The sequence below is a fragment of the Zingiber officinale genome, chromosome 10A (assembly GCF_018446385.1).
Source record: "Zingiber officinale cultivar Zhangliang chromosome 10A, Zo_v1.1, whole genome shotgun sequence".
Lineage (NCBI taxonomy): Eukaryota > Viridiplantae > Streptophyta > Magnoliopsida > Zingiberales > Zingiberaceae > Zingiber > Zingiber officinale.
The window spans coordinates 82,462,475-82,469,668 of record NC_056004.1 but is presented as its reverse complement, the minus strand read 5'-3'; the positions used below and the strand labels follow the sequence as shown (position 1 = coordinate 82,469,668).

Below are 7,194 nucleotides of genomic sequence, written 5' to 3'. Positions count from 1 at the left end.
AGACTTTCACCTGGTTCGCGACACCAGGACTTTCCACCTAGGGTTACCACCCCCTAGGACTTTTGCCTGAAGCCATCGACCTGCCAAGGCTTTCCGCATAGGGTTACCACCCCCTATGACCTAGGGTTACCACCCCCTAGGGTTTTACCTTGCCTAACCGCAGTTAGGACTTTCCTGAAACACTCAGCAAAAGCTGTCAGAAAACAAAGCACCTTAACTTTGAATCCTTTGCCATTATCAAAACTTAGGTTCGATCGTCGGATGCTTCCCGCACCAACATACAAGAGGCATCTACAAGCAATAAGAGATCAAAAAAGGAAGGTTTTCATTTGTATTATATATTTACATCTTGTTTTCATTGTATTCTTGTATGTTAACTTGTTTTCTCTACCTTCGGATTGTTTCCGAGGAGTGATTTATTTCATTGCAACAAATCATCATCAATAGCAAATCACCTCCCCTCTAGCTCTCAGAGTATCTTAACAAATTAATTAACAAATTGATAAGTTGAAATCTAGAAAATAATTTTATTTCAATAAATAAAAAATAAAATAAAATTGGGGTGTTGCGAGAATCGAACTCACGACCTCTCGCACCCGAAGCGAGAATCATACCACTAGACCAAACACCCTATGCATTAAATAAGTGGATGCTATAATTTTGATTAGTATTCCATAGCTTGAAGAATTAATAGCAACACCAATTGTTAGTAAAATCATTAGATCATTAATGCAATGTTTTCTTTTTAATTCAGGTGTCTAATTTTTCATACCAACTAATTACATAGATGACCGGTCCGATCCGATAAAAGTTTTTCACATGTCACCAGGATAAATTGGGAAGCACTCATGGAGATCCATCTAGATGGCCAATATTCTTAGGTCCACTTCTCACTAGAGAAAAAAATTTCTAGTAATACGCCACAATTAAGAATCAAATGTATCCCTTAGTTATTGATCCTATCCGGAATCTAAGTCAAATGGAGGCCGACGGAGATGACGTTGGTGTTAATGGAGAGTCGACTTTGACACACCCTGTGTATGCGTGTCGAAAAAGCAGACTCCCACATGGAACCCCCAAGTTTGTAGTAGGAGAACTGGTGGTACTTAGACTCTGCACACACTCAGGCAAGCATCCGAAGTGTTAGAGACCAGAAACTAGGGAAAAAGTCCCCGGCGCAGGCCCTCCGATGCTCAAATCATGTCCTTTTCTCACGAAAAAGCAGTGTACGATGAAAAAAAGAACTGTTGAAGATGAATCCGGATGTGTGCATACCTGGCCAAGGAAGATGACCTACCTTTTTATTACTCTGCATGCCTTTTGAGTATGAACGCTGTTAGAGAATGTCGGTATCAAGATCTGTCAGGTGAGAGAGGATGTATGGCGACCTCCTATTGGTAGAACGAAGGTTCCACTCTCAAGGAGTGGCAGATCACTGGAATATTCCTTGGCATATGACAGTTATTTTTTGATAGGAGGCTATGATTCTCTGACATTGTTGTCACTTAATGCTTCCTGTCCTGCCCAGGTTCAGCTACAAAAAGCTCGAGATGACTGCTCAGCTGTGCCCAAGACTGAGCCTTGCTGAAGAGGATAAGATGTGGTGAACCGACTGGGTTTTATCTGAGACTGTGGCGAGAGACCCATATTTCATGATTTGACCGTTGAAGAGATGGTCTGGAGTTGTCTTAGTAAAAGTACCAGGGTCATCTATAATGTCCTGTTTACCTGGGAGGATGGATATAAAAAAGTGAGGGAAAAATTTCTGCAGGATAAGTTTCTACAGTTTACTTCACGAGGAAAGATGGATTCCATTTCTTTTCCTCTGTTTACTCACTATCAAAAAAATAAACGGATGGATTCGTAGATCTATCCATGGATCATTTTTTGAGTTGTTTTTCATCCGCCCAAATTTGGTGGAATGCCTTTCTCTTCTCTTCTCTTCCTCTGCTGCATCTCCACCATTCCCACCAGCCACGAACCAAGCGAGGCAGCCACCAGGGCGTCTCCTCCACCCCATTGTTGCGTCGCTGGCCTACAACCTACAACTCTTCTTCTTCTTCATCGTCATCCTCCCCGCCTTCCCCCTCCGCAACCTTGTCGCCACCCAAGAAGTGACAACGCTTTGATTGCAACATCGCCGGCACCATCACAACCCTCCGTAGCTCCCTCTCCCTCAACCTAGACTCCATATGTGACCCCTCACCTTCTTGATTCGATGCCGCAGCTATACGCAAGCAGAATTCGACATGAAAAAATATTCTTTTGCATGTGCGATTGGTGGGTGACCACCCAGCGATCAACCTTCAAGATATTCACAACGACAACAATGATAGCAATGGAGTGGTTTTCAAGAACAATGACATCAAGCTCTCCTTTGGCCGTTCATGGAAACTGGAACTCTCGGAAACATTATACACTGTCGAGAAATTGATTGATCACGATGGACCATCTATGAACGGTTGTGGCTCTGCATCTCGATGGCTCAAGGACTTGTCTATCTGCACTCCTGGCGGCTCAAGGACTTGTCTATCTGCACTCCGACTATGACTTCTCAATCGTCCACTGTGATCTCAAGCCATCAAACATTCTCCTCAATAAGGACTTGAAGGCATGTGAGAGATTTTGGTACTGTACGCATGTTGGGTGTTCATTTGCAGTTGCATGATGGAAACAAGCAAATAGACCTCCTCTTCCTCAACATTACAAGGCATCATTGGCTACATGGCACCAAGTGATTATCTCTTTAGATTAACTACATCGCGAGTCCATTTTGCGTGACCAGAAGGAGGGCGATGGAAGAAGGCGACAACTGTCAATGGAAAAAAAGAGAGCTCGTAGTTGTGCTTGAGGTGGCACTATCGGCCTCCTCTTTGTCGCCATCGACATTACACAGATGCCATACTCAACAGCACTATGCGGCCCCCTCGCGAAGGGGCCTGCGACGCTCGTCCCTTTTCCCTCTAATATTCCTTGGTTCTTTTCCCCAAGGATTCCTTTATCTTCCCTCTTCTTTCATTTCTTTTCTTTTCCTTCGTGTGAAAGGATCTTTTTCCATAAAAAATCCTTTCCTTTCTCAATTTTGCCCCCTGAAGTAAATAGTGCATAACGCCTGAACCGGGGGAATCTGATCAATCGGGGGCAGATCAAGAACTAGTCCAAGCTTCATCTTATGTCTCGGATCTGGGGACCTGTCCTGCCTATAACCGACCAGGAATTATGTCGCTAATGACGCGATGCGGTCTAACTCCCGTCTTTCCTTGACTTTTGACTGTCACGTTTCCTTGACTTTTAACCTCCTGATCTTATTAGACCTCTCCTTTATGCATCATATCAATTACGTATTAGATCCCTTCATTATGTATTAGAGCATGTAACTTTGACAATAAGCGATCAAAGCGATTGGAGCTAATCACCTCCGGATTGTTTCCGAGGAATAATTTTTTCTTATTGGAACAAATTATCATCAACAAAGCGAATGTAACTAATCACCTCCCCTCTAGCTCTTGGATTGTCTTAACAAATTGATAAGTTGAAATCTATAAAATAATTTTATTTCAATAAATAAAAAATAAAATAAAATTGGGGTGTTGCGAGAATCGAACTCACGACCTCTCGCACCCAAAGCGAGAATCATACCACTAGACCAAACACCCTATACATTAAATAATTGGATGCTATAATTTAGATTAGTATTCCATAACTTGAAGAATTAATAGCAACACCAATTATTATTAAAAACATTAGATCATTGATGCAATGTTTTCTTTTTAATTCAGATGTATAATTCTTCGTACCAACTAATTTTATAGATGACCGGTCCAGTCCGATAAAATTTTTTTATAGATCATCAGGATAAATTAGAAAACATTCATGAAGGTCCGTCTAAATGACTAGTATTTTTAGATCCACTTTTTGCTAGAGGAAAAAATTTCCAGTAATAAGCCGCAATTAAGAATCGAACGTATCCCTTCTTACGTATTAAATTCCTTCGTTATGTATTAGAGACTGCAACTTTGACAACAAGACAAATGTTATCAGCATTTATCCCTAACAATGATAGTAATTTAACTATCAAAACAATGCAAAATGAAGTCATTAAGTCCTAATATATCATATCGCACCAAGGTAATTAAAATGAGTTTATCCATTAGTAGATCTCGCTTCACTATGAGATGATTAGTTATACCTCTGCGAGACTGAGTTTGTCCTAAAGTCATGCACTTGAGAATGGTCGACTCCATCCATGGAGAGTGTGCATTGTAGTTTATGAATTAGAGTTGGGAGGGACTTTACTGGGTTGGACTTTAGTGCTTTGTTTATTCGTAGGTGCGGATAAAAAAAGAAAAGGAATCTAGCATGAAAATATATTCTTCGGGAAGGGGAAAGGAAAGACGAAGGATAAAAGCAAACGAGCAGAAGGAAATAGGGAAATGAAAGGATATAGCGATGGCAGTGACGTCTACACTGTTGCAGTGAGGTCATGCCTCGCCTTGAGAGCTCGCCGAGAGGCCATGCCCTCACACCTCGTTCACGACCCTCGAGACTTCATGCCCTCGCCCAGCGACCTCGCCGAGTATCCAGGAAGCGTTCGCAACCTCTCGGTGAGGTCATGGGCGCAGCGGTTACGACCGCACAGTGAGGTCGCGCCTCACCTCGAGAGTTCGCCATGAGATCGCGACCTCACACCTCATCCACGACCCTCGCAACCTCACGCCTCGCCCCACGACCTCGCCGCCGGTTGTCGAGTAACCAGGAAATAATGGGACGGTTGTCAGTTCCGTCCCGTTTTGGATGGACAAGCTCAGGCCTTGCCCCGACCTCACTGTTGGTGGTTTGATAATATGTATAATAATATAATTTATTATAATTATAAATAAATAATTAATAAATAAATTCTTAATTTAAGTTAAGTTATTAATAATTAATATCTATTGGTACGTTTTTATTACATAATATCTATTACATATTAATTTTTTATTACTATTATAATAATAATAATAATTATTATTATTATTATAGGCGTTACCAACTCGATTTCTCTACAAATAAAATATTCCTTTTATTATCTCTTCCCTTCATGTCTCTGTTCAAAACTTCAACGGTGGAAATTATCCAAATTAAAATCTCCCTTCCCGCTCTCTCTCTCTCTCCCATTCACAACCTCCGTCTCCGTCGTCCGTCGTCCGACCGACCTCGCGGGTAAAAATCGGGACAGGTTAATATTAAAATTTTCCTCGCCGCTCTCTCTCTCCCTCACTCACTCCCTCCTTCAACGTCCTCCGTCATCCCTCGCGCTTCCGGCGGGAAAGTTTCTCCGACGTCTTCAATCGCACAGCTGCTATGTTAATCCACACCGTTATTGCCTACAAAAATTGGTAAAGGCGCTAGCTGAAATAATTGTATAAAGATGCACCGCGCCTTTGCTTCGCTTCTAAACGTTGCATCAACTACTTCGCAGGAAACCGCCCTTGTAGCATCTGACTTGGATTGGTCATCGTAGAAGGTCCGAAGGATCTATGCAACAACTGCCTGCAGCCACTTGGACTTTCCTTTGCTGCTACATGGAGAGGTAGATGCTATAACGTGTAGCAGTTAACTCTTTGTGTAGCTGCGACACCTTGTAGCAGCTAACTTGGTAAGTCGTGTTTCTAGCAGCCCTATTTTCTAGTAGAGATTAACCCGGTAGCTATAGTTTTCATATTGTGTATATCAACTTGATTAAAAATTATTTTCCCAGTCTTACAGTGCCATGCTTTGCTTTGCTGCTACAGATTGATTGTAGCTGTATATATATTTACTTTAAAATTATTTAAAATTATTTATGTTGTTGCAGTGCCCTTGGTTTGTTTTGCTTGTACACGTTGAAGCAGCTACCTCGACTAATAACTTGTTATACCTGTTTGTAGTTGTATATCATCTTGCTTAAAAAATGATAAAAAGTTATTTGCGATGTTGCAGCGCCTTTGCTTTGGTTTGCTGCCACGCGTTGTAGCAGCTAATTAGACTAATAACTGCTACACATTGTAGCAGTTACCTCTACATGTAACTGCCACAACTTGTTGCAGCTAAATCGGTAAGTCCTTTTTTTAGTAGCAGTATTTTTGTAAAAAGATTAACTCTAAAAATATTTAATTATCGTCTCCCTATTTAAACTTGCTAAAAATATGATTATAAATTATTTTCGCTATTGCAGCGCCTTTGCTTTGGTTTGTTGTAAGTCCCTAAATATAATGATAGTCTCATAAGATTTATGCAGAGAGTATCATATTTAAACAATTTTTATTGTATTTAAACAAGATTTATGATATATTTAAACAATATATCATAAGATCCTTACAGACAACATGCCCTTCCAAGAATATGCAGATGGAAGTGGTCAGACTCCCGCGTTGAGACAATAAAGTCTAGGATTTAAGTGTCCTTCCTTTTGACACTGGTAGCAACGTATTCTTCTTATATTTCTTGGATTCTTTTTATTCTGTATTTCTTTAAATTTATTAGATCTAAAAAACTTTTTAAAATTTCTTACCATATATGCTTCCTGATCCTCTTCTGAATTTGACTCTAGTTCATCCTTATTAGTTGCGTTTAGTGCGATCATCTAGCTTGACTCCTTTGTTGTCCCTGCACACCTGGTTTCATGTAATTCAAGAGTAGAGAACAATTCTTCTAAAGTACTTATCTCCAGGTCTTTTGAAATATAGTAGGCGGCGACGATTGATGTCCATTCTGGAGTTCTGGGAATCGCATTGAGTGCATAGCGTATGATGTCCCGGTTTGTTACCATTTCACCTAGATTCTCGAGACCAGTAATCAATTCTTTTACCTTCGCGTGTAGATCGGCTACCTTCTCAACTTTTTCTAGACGGATGTTCGTCAGTCTGTTCCGAAGGATATCTCTTCTTGCTAGCTTGGCTTCGAATGTTCCTTCGTGGAGTTCCAGGAACTTCTCCCAGAGTTCTTTGGCCGACGAGTAGCTTCCGATGCGGTTGGCTTCTTGAGGAGGCAACACGCTCAGCAGGTGATATTCCGCACGGTTGTTCGCTATGGAATCACTCTGCTCCTTCATTGTCCACTGGCTCTCTTCTTTTTCTTCTCCATTTTGATTCGTTGGAGCTACAAAGGCATACTTTATAATTAACCGAATTTTGAGATCAGTTTTCAGGAATACCTCCATACAACGCTTCCAGT

The 7,194-nt window shown here is 41.0% G+C and overlaps 2 non-coding genes across 2 annotated transcripts; both read right to left on the bottom strand.

Annotated features, from left to right (window-relative positions):
- Positions 1 to 559: 559 nt before the first annotated feature.
- TRNAP-CGG lies at positions 560 to 631 on the bottom strand. The gene has a single exon. It is a non-coding gene; the product is annotated as a tRNA-Pro (tRNA).
- A 2,953-nt stretch (positions 632 to 3,584) lies between these two features.
- Positions 3,585 to 3,656, bottom strand: TRNAP-UGG. The gene has a single exon. It is a non-coding gene; the product is annotated as a tRNA-Pro (tRNA).
- Between the last annotated feature and the right edge of the window lie 3,538 nt (positions 3,657 to 7,194).